Source organism: Jaculus jaculus, chromosome X (assembly GCF_020740685.1).
Source record: "Jaculus jaculus isolate mJacJac1 chromosome X, mJacJac1.mat.Y.cur, whole genome shotgun sequence".
NCBI lineage: Eukaryota > Metazoa > Chordata > Mammalia > Rodentia > Dipodidae > Jaculus > Jaculus jaculus.
Genome location: NC_059125.1, coordinates 79,713,131 through 79,731,970, shown reverse-complemented (window position 1 = coordinate 79,731,970; position 18,840 = coordinate 79,713,131). Strand labels below are relative to the sequence as shown.

At 36.9% G+C, this 18,840-nt stretch overlaps 1 pseudogene; it reads right to left on the bottom strand.

Annotated features, from left to right (window-relative positions):
* Positions 1-13,118: 13,118 nt before the first annotated feature.
* Positions 13,119-17,141, bottom strand: LOC101593726 (annotated as a pseudogene).
* Positions 17,142-18,840: the final 1,699 nt, after the last annotated feature.

The following is an 18,840-nucleotide window of genomic DNA, read 5'->3' as shown; positions in this document are numbered from 1 at the left end:
GGAAAGTGATATTTTCCAAAAAAAAAAATTGAGTGCTCAATACAATGTACTGCTTTATGTGTAGTTAATTTATCTTTGAAAGAAATGTCAAATACTTCAATAGGAAAAATGTCTACAGATATTCCAATGAAAAAGAATGAGCTATATTCCTGCCTTACGTAAGACACATTTAAAATATATCAAAGAAATAAATGCAAATTCCATAAACATGAAACATTTAAAAAGAAAACATATGTACATATGTACTTTTTTTACTTTTTAATTTATTGATTTTTTTAATATAATGTTGCACACATAGACAGCCTCTCCTGAGCCCCAATTCGCTGAGGGTCTTTGGTGGGATTATTGGTATTCATTGTGTGGACCAAGTGGGTTAAGTCAGTCTCTGCAGGGATGGGGAAAACATGGTGTCTCAGGCTATCCCCATCTATCCTGAAGCTTTTACAATCTACAAGCCGCTCTTCCGTGATGTTCTCTGAGCCTTGGTGGGCAAGATTGAGATCTAATTTAGGATTTCTTTCTCTGTAGACTCTGGATTTATGTTTTTATGAAGTTTCAGTGACTACATTGTCTGTTGATATTTCCATGAAACTGTATTTCAGGCTTACAATGAGTGCATTATTCATGTCACTGCTTCCCTTGTAATGATTTCTGGGCGGAGGTAGAAGTGACCCATCACCTGGTAGACAGGTGGCTCAACCTGTTTTTATTTTTTATTTTTGTTTTTTTGAGGTAAGGACTCACTTTAGCTCAGGCTGACCTGGAATTTTCTATGTAGTCCCAGAGTAGCCTCTATCCTCCTACCTCTGCCTCCTGAGTGCTGTGATTAAAGGCATGAGCCACCATGCCCAGCTCAGCTCAACCTTTTATTTTCTCAATTTTTATTAACATTTTCCATGATTATAAAAAGTATCCCATGGCAATACCCCCCCCCCACTTTCCCCTTTGAAATTCCATTCTCCATAATATCCCCTCCCCATCTCAATCAGTCTCATTTTATTTTGAGGTCATGTTCTTTTCCTCCTCTTATGATAGTCTTGTGTAGGTAGTGTCAGGCACTATGAGGTCATGGATATCCAGGCCATTTTATGTCTGGAGGGAGCACGTTGTAAGGAGTCCAACCCTTCCTTTGGCTCTTACATTCTTTCAGCCACCTCTTCCACATTAGACCCTGAGCCTTGGAAGGTGTGATTGAGATGTTACTCAGTACTCTAGTCACTTCTTTCCAGCCTTATGATAACTTCTGAGTTATCCCAAGGACACTGCCATCTGAAAACAGAAGATTCTCTACCCAAAGTGAGAGTAGCGTTAATTTAATGGTATAAATATTAAGAGAAGTGGTTACTGGGCAGTTTGATAAGCACAGTATATACATTTTTCCAGAAATCAGCATATGTTATACCTCTAGGTCTCATGACTACCCCTATGTTATGTTTTCAGGTTCAGGGATTTGTTTCCCCCCATGGAGTGGGTTTCCAGTCCAATTGGAGGGCAGTAGGTTTCCACCATGACAGACATGCCACTATTGCACCCATTGGCTTATTTGGCTTGGCTGGCCAATTATAAGGCTTGCAGTGTCCACTGTTGAGTATCTTCACTGGTGGTATCTCTTTCTCCCTTTGAACTACATGGAGAATGGCTTCTTCCAGCTTTCTGTCAGCTGGTGTACATGGGGTAGGTTATCAGCTCAGTTCCAGCAGGATTTCTCAGTGGCCTTGCAGCCCAAGTATGTGGAGTCTTCAGCAATAGGGTCTTGCCATGTATTCCTGGTGGGAAACCAAGAACCTTGGCAATGGCCTATAATGTTTTGGGGGAATCAGGGATTTCCCTGGCCAACAACTCACTGGAGGTATCCCATCCCTGGCATTAAAAATTTTTCTAACAACGATCTATGGCTCCCGAGTGTTCCATTGTCCAAAACCAGAGGATTTCATATGATTTTTTTGCATCCTCTTAGATTTTGATTAGCCCTCCCTCCATATTTCCTTTACTCAATCTCTTCCTTTCACCTCACTTTGGGCCTTTCACCCCTATTAATCTATTCTTCTAGTTACATATATACAATACCAACCTATTAATTACCCTCCTCCCTTCCTTTGTCTTGCCTTTATGTCTCCTTTTTACTTACTGGCCTCTGCTACTGAGTTTTTTCCTTCTCACCCAGAAGCCCAATCATCTGTAGCTAGGATCCACATATGAGGGAGAACATGCAACTCTAGGCTTTCTGGGCCTGGGTTACTTCACTTAGTATAATCCTTTCCAGGTCCATCCATTTTCCTGCTAATTTCATAACTTCATTTTTCTTTACTGCTGAGTATACCTCCATTGTATAAATGTGCCTCATCTTCATTATTCACTCATCAGTTGAGGGACATCTAGGCTGGTTCCATTTCCCAGCTATTATGAATTGAGCAGCAATAAACATGGTTGAGCATGTACTTCTAAGTAAATGGGATGAATCCTTAAGATATATGCCTAGGAGTGCTATAGCTGGGTCATATGGTAGATCAATTTTTAGCTGTCTTAGGAACCTCCACACTGATTTCCACAATGGCTGGACAAGATTGCACCCCCATCAACATTGTAGAAGGGTTCTCTTTTTCAACATCCCCACCAGGATTTATAATCATTTGTTTTCATGATGGTAGCCAATCTGACAGGAGTGATATGGAACCTCAATATAGTTTTAATCTGCATTTCTCTGATGACTAGGGATGTAGAACATTTTTTAGATGCTTATACGCTATCCATATTTCTTCATTTGAAAGCCCTCTATTTAGCTTCATAACCTATTTTTTAATTAACTTGTTTGATTTCTTATTTTTTTGAATTCTTTGTATATCCTATATATTAATCCTCTATCAGATATACAGCTGGCAAAGATTATTTTTTCCCATTCTGTAGGTTGCCTCTTTGCTTTATTCACAGTGTCCTTTGCAGTACAAAATCTTTGTAATTTCATGATGTCCCAGTGGTTAATCTGTAGTTTTATTGCCTGAGCAATTGGGGTTATATTCAGAAAGTGTTTGCCAAGACAAACATGTTGAAGGGTTTCCCATACTTTTTCCTGTACCAATTTCAGAGTTTCAGGTCTGATGGTAAGGCCTTTAGTCCATTTGGATTTAATTCTTGTGCATGGAGAGAGAGAAGAATCTATTTTCATCCTTCTACAGATACGTATCCAGTTTTCACAGTACCATTTGATGAAGAGGCTGTCTTTTCTCCAATGAGTACTTTTGGCATTTTTATCGAATATCAGGTGGTTATAACTACCTGGCCTTATATCTCGGTGTTCTATTCTATTCCATTGATCTACAAATCTGCTTTTGTGCCAGTACCATGCTGTTTTTGTTACTATGACTCTGTATATAGGTAAAAATCAGGTATGGTGATACCTCCTGACTTATTTTTGTTGATCAGTATTATTTTAGTTATTCGAGGTTTTTTGTGATTCCAAATGAATTTTTGGATTTTATTTTTTCTATTTCTGTTAAGAATGCCTTTGGAATTTTGATGGGATTTGCATTAAATGTGTAGATTGCTTTGGTAAGATTGCCATTGTCACAAAATTGATTCTTCCAATCCAGGAACAAGGGATGTTTTTCCAGATCCTAGTATCTTCTGCAATTTCTCGTTTAAGTGTTTTATAGTTTTCATTGTAGAGATCCTTTACTTCCTTGGTTGTTTTTTTTTTTCCAAGGTACTTTATTTTCTTTCATGCAATTGTGAATGGGAGTGATTCTCTGATTTCATCCTCTGTTTGTTTGTTGTTAGCATATATGAAGGCTACTTATTTCTGTGTATTGATTTTGTATCCTGCTACATGGCTGTAGGTGTTTATCAGCTCTAACAGTTTGCTGGTAGAGTCTTTAGGATCCTTTATATATAGAATCATGTCATCTGCAAATAATAACTTGATTTCCTCCTTTCCAATTTGTATCCCTTTTATGTGTGTCTCTTGCCTCATTGCTATGGCTAAGGCTTCCAGTACTATATTAAATAAAAGTGGGGATAGTGGACACCCTTGTCTTGTTCCTGATTTTAGTGGAAAAGCTTCCAGTTTTTCCCCATTTAGTAATATATTGGCTGTAGGCTTGTCATAAATAGCTTTTATTATATTGAGATATGTTCCTTCTATTCCCAGTCACTGTAGGACTTTTATCATGAAGGGATATTAGATTTTGTCAAATGCTTTCTCTGTGTCTAATGAGATTATCATGTGATTTTTGTCCTTCAATCTATTTATATAATGTATTGCATTTATAGATTTGTGTATATTGAACCATCCCTGCATCTCTGGAATAAAGCCTACTTGGTCAGGGTGAATGATCTTTCTGATATATCCTTTTTGTTTTTTGTGGCAGCTACCACAATTCTGTGTGCAGGCTCATGCTCCACAAGACCTTTCCTGATTTTCCAAGAATGCACATCACTGCCACCACTGTGTGTTACTTTATTGCTCCACAATTACCCTCCTGCTCAGTGTGTCCTTCCCCTTCACATGCCCCTCCCCAGTCTATGCTATGTACCATGCATCACCACCACGTTAGTTCACAACCCCCAGCTCTACACATATTCCTCTCATCAGTACCAAAATCACTGCTTTATTGAGTCTAGCAGCACCTTTCAGCTATGTTTGCATCTACTGTGTGTGAGTCTTGAACTATTCAACCCACATAATATATCCAAAAAGGAAAACACCAATGCAAAATGAATACCACAAAAATAATCAGAATAGTATGCCCTCACCAAGAATGCCTATTCCCATAGTTCAAGCCTCCTAAGAGATCTCCTTAGAGGAATTCTAGACAATGAATTCAAAAGCATGATAACGATAAATATGTATAAAGAACTTAAAGAGGACATGAATGAAATCCAAATGAGCACAAACAACTGAAAGCACTCAAACACCTGGATGAATTAAAATAGGACACAAACAAATGCTTTAATAAACTTCAAGAACATGCAGCTAGAAGAGATGACAAATTCAAGCCAGGACATGAAAATAGAATGAATTGAATACATAGAAAATAATTAAAATAAAGTAAACTAAAATAATTAAAATGAAAAATGCAATGTCAAATCAAAAGCTCTGTGTAAAGTCTCACCAATAGAATTAATCATGTGGAGGACAGAATATCAGGGCTTTCAGATGAGTTAGAGAAAATGGAACACATAGCCAAAATCAGTAATAAGTTCAAAATAACAAATGACCAGAACATGAGAGAAATTTGGGACATTATGGAAAGATCAAATCTATAAATATTTGGCATAGAAAAAGGAGAAGAGCTTTGGGTTAAAGGATCAGAAAATATTATCAATAAAATTTTAGAAGAAATGCATAAGAAATCATGTGTGCATCCAGGTACACATGACACATAGAGGACAAGAAATTGAGCTTCAGACATCACGTTATGGCCAAAACATTAACCACACAAAACAAAATCAGGAGAGAAAACAAGAGAGAAATAGCAAGTGATATACTGAAAGCCAGCCCATGAGAATAATAGCCAATTTTTAAATAGAAATTGGAAAACACACAAGGAATTAAAATATTGTATTTTAAGTATTCAGAAACCATAGATGCCCAAACTACTGTAACCTAGAAAATTATCTCTCATACTAGACAGAGAAAAGAAAACAAAGTTTGTGACAAAAGCACACTAAAGAAATTTGATATCATTAGGCTAGCTCTACAGAGGATATTAGAAGGAATATGTTGGACTAAAGAAAAGAATAAACACATTCAAGAGTTTAACGGGGAAAATCTTAACTAATGCTACATCAGTTGCTAAGTAAATGAAGAAGTCCACAAAGCCTTCAACATGATAGGAATTAGTTCACATCTTTTAATAAGAACCCTAAATGTTAGTGATCTCAATTACCCAAATAAAATGCAAAGATAAACAAATGGCATAAGAAAACAGAATCCATCTTTATGAGATCTTCAAGAAACTCATCTCATTGTGGGGGATAGACACTATGTTAGGGTGAAAGGATGGAAAAAAAAATCTAAGCAAATGGAACCATGCAAAAATAAGATATTAGCCGGGTGTGGTGGCGCACGCCTTTAATCCCAGCACTTGGGAAGCAGAGGTAGGAGGATCATTGTGAGTTCGAGGCCACCCTGAGACACCATAGTGAATTCCAGGTCAGCCTGGGCTAGAGTGAGACCCTACCTCGAAAAACCAAAAAAAAAAAAAAAAAAAAAAAACCAAAAAAAAAAATAAGATATTGCTATTCTGACATATGCCAACAGAGATTTCAAACCAAAATTAGTCAGAAAAGATAAGGAAAGGCACCCAATATTGATCAGGGGCACAATACACCAGAAAAAAAATTACAATTTTAAATCTATAGCTTTGAATACAGAAGTACCATCGTCATACAACAAATAATACTAGATACAAAGTCACAGATGAACTCCAGCATAATTATAGTGGGCTAATTCAACACACAATTTCTCCAATGGACAAATAATGCAGGGAAAAATAAAGATTGAGGCTAAATGACCATGGAACAAAAGGAACACACACACACACACACACATACAGACACGAAACATTCCACCATAAAGCTACAGAATACACATTCTTTATAGAAGTGCATGGGATATACTCTAAATTAGATCATATATTAGGCCATAAAGTAAATTTCAAAAATTTAGAAAATTAGAAATAACCCATTGTATGTTATCCAACCACAATGAATGAAGTTAGAAATCAACAGTAAAACCTACAGAAAATACACAAACTCTTATAGATTAATAACAAACTATTGGCAAATGAATGGTCACTAAAGAAACCAAGAATGAAATCAAAAATATTCTTAGAACTAAATAAAAATCAGAACACAACATGCCAAAACCTATGGGGAATAAAGAAGCAGTCCTAAGAGGAAAGTTTATAGCTTATAAGTTTATAGCTTATAAGTTTATAGTTTATAAGTGCTGACATTGAAAATTCAGAGATAACAAGTAAATAACTTAATGATAAACCTGAAGGCCATAGAAAAACAGTAACAAACCAATGCCCCAACAAAAAGTATATAGGAAGAAAGAATTAAGATATATGTACAAATTAATGAGCCACGTTGGGTTCATTTTTGGTCTGCTTCAGTGCTGAAATAGAAATGAACAAAGAACATACAAAAGGCGGTGACTAGTTTGTTGGTTCTTTGAAAAGATAAACAAGACTGACAAACCCTTAGTCAAATGTTTCAAAGATAGGCCCAAATTTATAAAATTAGAAATGAAAAATGAGATGAAACATCATGACAAATAGACTTTACTCCATTGATGAAGAGATGTTTCAACATAAATAAAACAATAAAAGTAATTCATCATATAAATACACTCAAGGACAGAAATCACATGACTATCTCAATGAATATAGGTATAGCCTTTGTCAAAACCCCTTATCACTTCATAGAAATGTGATGGATAAGCTAGGTAAGGAAGGAAAATATCTCAGCATAATAAAATTTACATATGACAAGGCAATATATAATGTCACTCTAAATGGAGAAAAGCTTATAGCATATTCACTAGGGTCAGGAACATAACCAAGCTTTCCCCTCCCTCCCTTCCTATTTAATGTGGCATTTGAAGTCATAGTCAAAGCAATAAGGCATGGGAAAGAAATAAAAAGAATACAAATAGGAAAAGATGAAATTAAAGTATCCTTATTTAAAGATGGTATGATTTGATATGTATGGACTCTAGAAACTCGCTAGAAAGCCCTGAGAGTTGATAAACATTTTTTAGCAAAATAGTACTATACAAATTAACATACAAGGCTGGAGAGGTTGCTCAGTGGTTAAAGGTGATTGCTTGAAAAGCCAGATGGTCTGAGTTTGATTCCCCAGTGCCAAATGTAAAGCCAGATGAGCAAAGTGTCACATGCATCTAGAGTTTGTTTTCAGTGGCAAGAAGCCCTGGCATGTCATGCCTATATTCTCTTCCTCTCTCTTTCTCTCCTTTAAAATAAAAATGCAAAACTAACAGGTAATACTCAGTACCTCTCATATAAACCAAGAAATCAGGGAAATAATGCTATTAACAATAGTCTCAAAAATGCCTTGGAATAACCATAACCAAAGAAGTTAAAGACCTCTACAATGAAATTTTTAAAACAGAGAAGAAAGGATTTGGAGAAGACACTAGAAGCTGGAAAGCTCTCTCTCATGCTCATGGGATGTTAGAATTAATATTTTGAAAATGTACATCCTGCTAAAAAGAACCCACCAAATTCTTCATAGCTATAGAAAAAATTCCTAAAATTGATACAGCAACAAAAATAAAAGAAAAAAAAAGAAATCCCTGAATAGCCAAAACAATCTTGATCAAAAAGATTGATTCTGGAAGTATCATCATACCTGGTTTCAAATTATTGTAAATATCCATTACAATAAAAAATCATGGTACTAGCTCTAAAACAGACACTGAGATCAATTGAACATAATAGGGAACCAATATACCAATCTATGCAACTACAGCCACATCATTTTTTACAAAGACACTAAAAACGCATGTTGAGGACCAAATGGTATTTTCAAAAACTAGTGCTTGGAAAACTAGATATCTCCATGTGGAAGAATGAACGTCCATGTGGAAGAATGAACGTAGACCCTTACCAATCACCTAGTACAAAAATCAACCCCAAATAGATCAAAACCTGAAATTCTGAAAGTTTTAAAGAAAAAGTGGGGTGAATATACTGTAAGATATAGGTATAGGATTTTCTGAATAGAACTCCCATAACTCAGGAAATAAGGTTAACAAATGACAAATGGCACTGCATGAAATTAGAAAGCTTTTGTACAGCATAAGAATTAGTTAACTGCATGAAAAGACAGAAGAAGATTTTTCTATGCCAGCTTTATATACAACAAATCATTGATATCTAGAATATACAACAAACTCAAGAAAACTATACATCATAAAATCCTAATGAAGCAGTGGGCTGTGAAACATAACAGAGTGTTCTCACAAAAGAATAAATATAAATGGCTAATCAATATTTTTAAGAGTACAACATTATAAGCCATCATGGGATGCTAATTATAAAAACTTGTAGATCTCATCTCACCCTAGTCAGAATGGCAATCATAAAAAAAAAAAAAATCAAATGAAAACAAATGCTTTTGAAAGTGTGGGTAAAGAAGAACTTGTATTCACTCTTGATGGGTGTGTAAACTGGTGCATCCCTATGGAAATCAGTATGGAAGTTTCCCAAAAGCCTAAAAATAGATTTACCACATGACCTAGCTATAGCATTCCTGGGCATAAACCCTAAGAAATCTCCACTTTACTACAGAGATCCTTGCTCTTTCAGGTTTAATGCAGCTCTATTCACAATAGCTAGAACCTGGAGATGTGTCCTTGGGGGTTATCTATTTTCTTAGGTTTGGTACTGTCTCACTTCTTACGTTCTGTCCTCTGTGAACTGAGATGTTTTTCTCTGCCATATTCTCCTTATCATGTTGTGATACCTTACCATGTCCTAGGAGCTATGGATCCAAGTGGCTGTAGACTAAAATCTCTAAACCATAAGCCTCTCTAAGTTCATTTATCTCAGTTGCTTCTAATAGCAACAGAAAATCTGACTAGCACAATTGATATTATAATATTTACTAAACAGGAAGACAGAAAAATGAAAATATAGGCAGAGTTTCTATGTTGTAATAATAATAACTTCTTGCATGAAAAAACTTAGTTACTGGTTTTAAAGTTTATCATAAAGTATTTCTTAAAGTCATTAGATAAGTCACATCCATTTACTCAAAGTCTATTAATATAAGGGTTAATAATATCTAATGAATACCTTCAAAGTAACCTTTTACTGCTTAACTAAACAATGTGCATCACAACCTAGACACATTGGTACAGGCTTGCAGAAGTTTTCTGTGTCCATTCCTGATTATGTCTATCCTATTGCCAAATGCTGACTGTTGTCTTTGCCTCTCATGTTTCCTTACTTGTATATAGACAGTTTTATGTTTCATATTTCATGTTTTAAAATTTTTGTTGATTTATTTTGTATATGTGTTTGTGTATGGATATGCCAGGATCTGTCCCATTGCAAATGAATGCCAGACACATGAACAACATTTTGTACCTGCCTTTATGTGGTTTCTGGGAAACTGGACCCAGGCTGGAAGACTTTGCAAGCATGAGTCTTTAACTTCTGATCCATCTCCCCAGCCTATGTTTTATATGGTATTTAAATCCATATATTACATGTTTCCATTAATCAGTCCCCCACCAATTATTCTATTTCATTGTATTGCTAATGCTATTCAAACATATTAGGTACTTTGTTGTTGTTTATATCAGAGTTCTTTCATTGTCAAGGTATACAAAATTTGGTTCAAATCAACTTTAAAGACAAACACATCTGTTCTTTCATAAGACAGAAAGCATGGAATTCAATTGTAGATCATGGTCACAAAACAGATTGGTTTAATTGTTCAATGATACATTTAAGAAGCCATGCTCATTCTCACAACTCTGAAACTAACCTGTTTATTTATTTCTTGAGATATGTAATGGGCAATCTTCATCCTTTTCACTTTAAAAACCAGTAGAAAGAAAATGTTGAGATACCAGAATATGACCTTGATCTAGGATATAAAAGCTTGAATAATTTGACATATTGTGGAACTCTAGAATAAAATATAAACAGTTTCTTTTTTCTAAAACATTAGAAAAAATATGATTAGTATAGTGGAGCAACACAGCAAGTGTAAAATCCTTCTGAGGGTCATGACATGAGAAATTGCCCAGGTTACACAGCACTGAAGCCAGACCTGTGTTCATGAAAATGAAATATTAGCTATTGGCTCTGTTTATTAAAATGGATGGGCTTTCCTCAAAAGCACAGCTGAAGAGTATCATATTTTCTTGAATAGAATTGTATCACACATTTGGTTAACCCCCAAACTAAAAACAAAATGGATCACCTTTACCAAACAAGCAAAGCCAGCTGTTGTAGTGCATGCCTGTAATCCAGGTCATGGGAAGTGGAGTCATGAAAATCACCAAGATCATGAAGATCAAGGTCACCCTAAGCAACATAAAGAGTTTGAACTACTAGTTTGAACAGTCTGGGTATGTAAGAGCCCTTTTCAAAATGCCAAAAAATCAACAACAACAAGCAAAAACCCTCAAAAATATGCTTAGACCAATTGGTCTAATTACTCTTCATGGTATTGTTAGCTTCTATTGAAAAACCTAAATAAAATATACAAATAAACTTCATACTAATTAATTAAAATGGCTAATAGATTTTAGAATTATAACTAGCAGTATCCAATTTTCTAACAGTACTCTGTCTGAATTGCATAAGTGCATGCCTGTATTTGTATATGATGTAGTGGAAAGAATTTGGCAGATATTCAATAGATGACTTGAGATGACAGGTAATGGGAACTACAATTCCCTTAATAACTCTACTATTGTAAATTTTCAATAGCATTGAAAAGTTTAATATAATTGAAATGATGCTAAATCTTTAACTTGTTTTCTATTTACTTCATAGTATATAGTATCAGACTTAATAAATAAAAAAAAATGATTACTCTCATGATAGGAAAGGCCAAAATCACAGAGCGGCAGTGCCAAGTTTGGAGCTGAGAACTGGAATATAATAAAGCTATTTTAGTGTTTCCATCTTGACTAGGTTACATATTATGTCTTTATTTATCCTATATGTCTGCTGTATTTAACACTCATTTATCATTTAAATTTTTATCATTGGTCCTGTATTTTTTTCCTCAACTATCTACTTGTATATGTTCTGGCTATTCCAGAAAGCCACTAATTATTCTAAATCTATATATTTCATTCAAATATTCCAGCCAAGTATTAGAATGGTTAATTTTAGGTGTCATTTGATTTGACTAAGAGATGCTGGTGAATCATTATTTGTGTATATTTTTCTGTGTGCTTTTACAGAAGAGATCAACATGTGAGTTGGACTGGGGGAAACATTGCCATGAAATGTGGATGGGGGCCTGGAAAGAATAACAAGACAGAGGAAGGCGAATCCTTCCCCTTCCTCTCTCTCTCTCCTCTCTTTCTCTTTTTCTGTCTGTCTTTCATTCTACAAGATGCCCTTAATTCCAGTAGATTCTCTGACCTTGGGAATCTAGACTGTAGGACTTCATTACATCAGCAAATCACCAATTTATTGCACATTTCATTATCATTTTCTTTGGTTCTGAAGTCTGTGGATTTAGACTGAGCCATGCTATTGGCCTTCTTCATCATCAAGCATGTATATAACCGATAATTGTATTTCCCTTTATCCATATTTGTCCTAATCAATTCCCTCTTATCATCATACCTCTTATCTATGTATGTTCTATTTGTTCTGTCATTTTGGATATTCTTATCAAATAAACTCATCTATGTCAATTTGACTAGATTCTCTTTTGAAGTTTATTTTCATTTGGTTTCAACACATTTCACTTAAAATATTCTTGAAACTACTCTTTATCGACAAAATTATCAGAAAAATTCAACACAAGTTTTTCCATAATAATGATCACCAGTGCCTGGGATCTGGGTCTTGATTTGCCTCTTACAGTCCTTAATGAAGTATACAGTAGGAAAGAAATCATTTAACATAGATCAAGTCAGGCAATTGCAAATTCTTCCTGGCCATTGAACAAATGGCTTAATTCTTTCCCAGAGCAGGAACAACTCTATTACTTAAGAAAAACATAGAAAGGACTTTGACACAACATAAATTGTCTGTCTAAAGATTTTGTGTCTTTATGTAATTTTAATAAATACTATCGCTCCCTGTGTAGAAAAGAATCAGCCTAGCACAAGGAAAAAATTCTATATTTTTCTTTGGAAAGAGGAAAGATTCTTTGTTCCTTATATACCCATGAGAGGAACAAACTGTTTCTTCATGTCCAAAATGCTGCTAATGGGCTTGGAATGTATATGAAAGCTGCTTTTGATGAGTGGATACAAGTCCCTGCAAATGGGCAACTGGAAGCACTATGCAGGCTGCCTTCTTTGAACATTTCTTTAAATCAACTCTTGAACATCTTCCATGATTGTAAACAAAAGTTCTATGATCCTACTAAAGAAATGCTATTTTCTTTCAGGCTCTAGGTTCAGAGAAAATGCTGAAATAGTCAACAAGATATGGAGGAGCACTGGCCCTATGAGGTAAGAATTTAGTAACCAAAGGCTTGTCAATGATTCTGGCAGTCCTGTTTCTTTTCTCCACAATGGCAACAATCCATTCCTCGCCACTCTCCCTATATTTGAAGAATTGATGGCAGAATAAAAGTGGGTCACCTGTGCTCTCAATAGACAAATCAGCATTCCTCCTGAGATTTTAGCTGAGACCTTGCTCACAGTAGTCATTTAGGGAGTGATTATGAATGAAAAAGGAAGGCTGGCTCATTTTTATTGTTGTTTTATAAGGTTCTGAGAATGTCCTAGAATACCAAGCCTGAGATATCTATGACTACATGGGCATTAACTGTGTGCATCTATCCAGTAGCTTTTCTGTTTAAGGTAGCCATGTTGAACATCGTTTCTTGACAGGCCAGCTCTGTATCTTCTCTGGAAATGACCATTGTGATCTTATTCAGTCTCTCAGAATTATACAGCCACTGGTGGGCATTGCCAGCAACTTGTGTGTCTAAGGGGTTTGTTAACATGAGCACACACTACCAGTTGGACTGTTAGGCATTATTTAATTCATTTTACTGACATACAGTAATGGCAACTCCACCAATGATTATGCAAGGTTTAATCACTGTCTGTCTGCCTGCCACTTAAGTTTCTCCCTCTTCAGTAGCATTCTAAAAGCTTTTGGTCATGAGTGAGGTTATCATTTCCAATTTCTCCTCACTCATACTCTGGTTGACACTGAGGAACATTATCACATTGACACACTCAGTGATGTCCATGGCTTAGTGGTCATTAAGTATATTGGTACAAACTATGCATCACATCATGTAGGGATCTTTCATTAAAGGTTGAAAGAGGTCAGAGTTTGAACTACTGACAAGCCCTTGTGCTTCAGTGGGAGAATGCTGGAGACAGCTGTAGAAAGCAGGCTCATTTTCTCAGACACCTCTTTTTGGCTTTGGCATGGTTCCTGCAGAGCCCATTTTTCTGGCTGCATTAAGCATGCCCCCTGAAGAAGCCAGTCAGTCTCTTTCCAAGGCTAGGCCCAAACCCTATGGCAGAAAGGGCTGGTAGCTACATAAGCTGAAAATCCCTCTGGCCTGAGGTGTCTGGTGTTATCATCACTATTGTTGCCCCTCTGCTAGCATCTGCTGTACCTGCCACCATTGCATGCTCGCTGGTGCATAGAACTCAACAACTCAATAGCCAGATGAAGAAATCTGTGAGGTAATGTCCTGTCAGATGTTGACCTCAGCAGCTTCTGTCCCTGTGGAGCTGGATTATGAACACAAGTACTTGCTCACTTTCCTGGAAGACTCCATATGTTAAGCTGTACTGTCTCTGAATCCTGTTTGTGGTTTTATGTTAGGCGTTGCCAGGAACCAGACACTGGCTAGAGCCTTCAGGAGAGGGGACTGAGCTTCTAGGCACAGTTAAGGACCCCCAGGCCATAGGAGGCCACTGCCTCTCTAAGCCTGGCACACCTGAACTTATTAGGCTCTGGCCATAGCCCTATGACTTTTGGCCAGTTGCCTAGGAAACTCCTTCTCAGCCTTCACACAGCCCATCCTCCGGGAACCCTAGAACACCTGACCCTCAACACCCACCATTGCCTACTTGCTAGAATGAATGTCCCTGTATGCCAATTAGGCACCAGAAATGAACTTGGTATGCCCAATTGCCTTAGGACCCTTTCTTCCACCCTCAGATGCTTATAAACCCATTTCACCGACAATAAACTGAGAGAGATGTTCAATTTTCTCCCTGGAGTGTTTGTATCATCATGCGCTCACCCACCCCTGGTTGCCTGGATGTCTTTGTGGGGAACAACAGAATCTATGAACCCACAGTTTTATGATAATTTCATTGCATAGGCAAGAAATAAGATTGGATAATAGTTTGAAGGGATATAGTCCATCATGATGAGGAAGGCATGGCAGCAGAAGGTATTCACATTGTATCCCTAGTCAGGAAGCAGAAAGCATGAATGCTTAAAAGAGAATCTACTTAATGCCTTATTGAGCATTTGGCCTTGGGTCATATATTCTTTCCTGGTCTAAAAAATCTGGATTAAATTTCAAGGGTTTCCTTTGGTACTGAGTACTTATGTTCTGAAGATCTGTAACTTGAACAAACATAAATAAAAAAATAAAATAAATATTATGATAAATAATAAAATAAAATCTCCCTGAGATGTGGAGGAATGTGTGCGTCATTCCAGTAACACCCTTTTCAATGAATGACTTTATTATTCATTCCAGTTAATCTTCAAATGACATTGGCTTAGGCTTCATTACCCTTCTTTAACTAACCACTCCTTAATGCTTAATGATCACTAGGCATTGATTTCAAAAGACTAGCTTGCCTCTCTTTCAAATAGCCCTCTGTAAATAGTCATAAATTTTCTACAGTAACAGACTCCTATTTAATTTGTTGATTATTTTGGAAAATGGCACACTCGTGAGGGCCAACATGAATAACCATCTAGGTCTGGGCAAGGAGATTTATAAAAGTCATGCAGTTCAAAAGAGAAAGTGGGGGGGCAGGGAGTAACCCTAACCCTATTGTTTACAATCATTGAAGTCAATAAAAAAATAAAAATTAAAGAATCTAATAGATGTGCATTGGCTATTCTGGTCTTGTTCTTAGCTTTAGTCAGTTGACAGGCATGTTTGACATTGAGTCATGAATATGAAAGTATTGACTACAGGCAAGTCATAACTCATGTGATAGAATGTTATGTACATATGTTTAAGTATACAGAGACTACAAGGAATTAATATTGACAAGTATGACAAATCCTATCAGGTGTGATAACCCCAACATGCAAGTTGAAAGTAAAGATGTCCTGACTGAGTGTTGCTGGAGATATAGAGTTTCTCAAGTCATCTCTCTCCCTCTCTTTTTCTCTCATTTCTCCTTATATTTCATCAGTTTGTCAATGTGTGTTGGGAAAATATAGCCATTGTGGAGCACTTACCAGAGATTAATGGGTGAGTTTCCAGAATTCTTTGTTTTCTTTCTTTCTTTCTTTCTTTCTTTCTTTCTTTCTTTCTTTCTTTCTTTCTTTCTTTCTTTCTTTCTTTCTCTCTCTCCTTCTTTCTCTCTTTCTTTGTTTTTCTTTTCTTTTCTTTCTTTTTCTCTTTTTTTGAGGTAGGGTCTCACTCTAGAGCTGAGACTGACCTGGAATTCATTATGGAGGCTCAGGGTAGCCTCAAACTTATGGTGGTCCTCCTACCTCTGCCTCCTGAGTGCTGGGATTAAAGGCATGTGCCACCATGTCTGGCTGTTTTCTTTCTTAAGTAGCATTAAATATCTGACTTGTTCAGATTAGGGAAGGAGCTGGAGAATTCATAAAGTTAGGAAAAAGCATTTAACTTGACTAAATATCACTCAAAAAATGCAAGTAAAATCATTTAATTGTCACTATAGCAATAGGATTGTTTTATCACTCAGGACAGATTTTAGCATAAAAATCATAAGGAACCTGGGTATATAAGTGTGCAAAATAGAAATACAAATCAAATATTTACTGATAAATATTATAAATAAATGTATCTTAAAACAATTCTTTTTTTAAATTTTAATTTATTAGTTTTCTTTTCAGCAAATACAGGCAGTTTGGTACCATTGTTTAGGCTCATCTATGATCTACCCCCTCCCATTGGACCCTCCTTGTTGATGTAAATGGGGCGTGCATTGTGGAGCTGGCCCACAGTTATTGGTACAATAAATGTCTCTGCACATCATGACCCAACATGTGACTCTGACATTCTTTCTGCCCCCTCTTCTGGAAAATTTCCCTAAGCCATGTTGGGTTCATTTTTGGTCTGCTTCAGTGCTGAGGTGTTGGGGCCCTCTGAGGTTCTGGCTCTCTGATTTGGTAGGAGTTGATTTTTCACTGTGTTGGTGTCCTTCTCCTTTGTGCTGGTATCCAGTTCACAGGAAAACATCACACTTGCTTGTTTTGCCAATTATCCATAGTTTCAGTCGGGCCCCTTTTGAGGTATGTTGGGGCAGCTCTCTTCTTAGGTTCTGTATCTATCTGAAAAAAAGAAGCAGATTCTCCAACGGAGAGTAAGTTAGCACCCGTAAAATTGAGATAACACTTTTTTGATAGAGACTTTGATAGGTATAGGCCCTCTTATACCCCATAATTGACGGTAGCTTGATATTGGAGAGTGGGCTTATGCTTGGGTATGGTTCTGACTTGTTTCCCACCTCCACCTATGGGTCTCATACCACTGAGGGGATCAGTTAGCCAAATCTAGAGCAGTTGGTTCCCCACCATGGCAGTGTGCCACTATTGCACTTGTGTGGGCATCACATCAGGTTATTTTTTGCTAATTAGGTTAGACAATGAGTCATTTCCCCCAGTCACCCATGTAGCACCTTCTGGCACTAGACACGCTGACTGTCTGGGGACTGACTCTCTCGTGGCTTCCAGCCATGCCATTCCATTTTACGTGTCAGCTGCGTATGGAGTCTTCAGCAATAGGGTCTTACTACTGGCCTTTGGTGGGTCATCAAGTACTCTGAGAGAAGTCTGTCATTGTTTTGGGAAAACTTGTAGGTTTCTCTGATCAAAAGCTCATTGTGGATGGTAGCCCCAAGCTGGAAGTGGGGGATTACAGGTCATTGCCCACTAAGAAATTGAGGAAAAGCATATCTAATATACAAGAGTTAGAGAGCAGAAAGATAGAGGGGAGAGGGGGAGAGGGAGGGAGGGAAGATGTAGAAGATTTAGGTTAGTCTTCATCCTACCCTCTCCAGTGTCTTGCAGTCAGGTGTTTCCTGTAAGGGTTTAGTGAAGGTTCAGCCACTTGGTCTGTCTTTTAGGAAGTAGAATTTTATGGTACCATTGCCGTTTGGGTCCAGATTACTGTTTTCCTCCCTTCGATGCCCTCCCCACCCTCCCCATCCATACTATTGTCTAGTCCATGAGGTGCTTGCTGGGTATGTAAGGTATATTGGGTAGATTCAGCTTAGGTGTTGTAGATGAGTGAGACTATGTGTCGATTTTTTTTCTCTGATTGGGTAAGTTCACTGAGAATGACCTGTTCCAGGTTCAACCATTTTTCCTCAAATTTCTTTGTGTCGTTTTTTCTTATTGCTGTATAGAATTCCATTGTGTAGATATACCACATCTTTGTTATCCATTCTTCTAATGATGGACATCTGGGTTGATTCCAGCTTTTAGCTATTATGAATTGAGCAGCTACAAACATGGCTGAGCAAATCTCTCTGGCCTGTGGTTTGAAGGTTTTAGGGTAGATGCCCAGTAAGGGTATAACTGGGTCTGTTGGTATTTCTATAGTCAGCTTTTTCAGGAGTCTCCATATTGCTTTCCAAAGTGGTTGTACCATCCTGCATTCCCACCAACAGTGAATGAGTGTCCCTGCTTCTCCACATCCTCGCCAGTATTTATTTTCATTTGATTTTTTGATGTAGACTGTCCTTATTGGGGTAAGGTGGAATCTCAGAGTTGTTTTAATTTACATTTCTCTGATGATTAGGGAAGATGAACATTTTCTTAAGTGTGTGTTTACCATTTGTATATCTTTCTCTGTGAATTGCCTGTTCAACTCTGCATCCCATTTTGTGAGTGGGGTATTTGTCTTCTTATTGTTTAGGCTTTTGAGTACTTTGTAGATTCTAGAGATTAGGCCTCTATCAGTTGG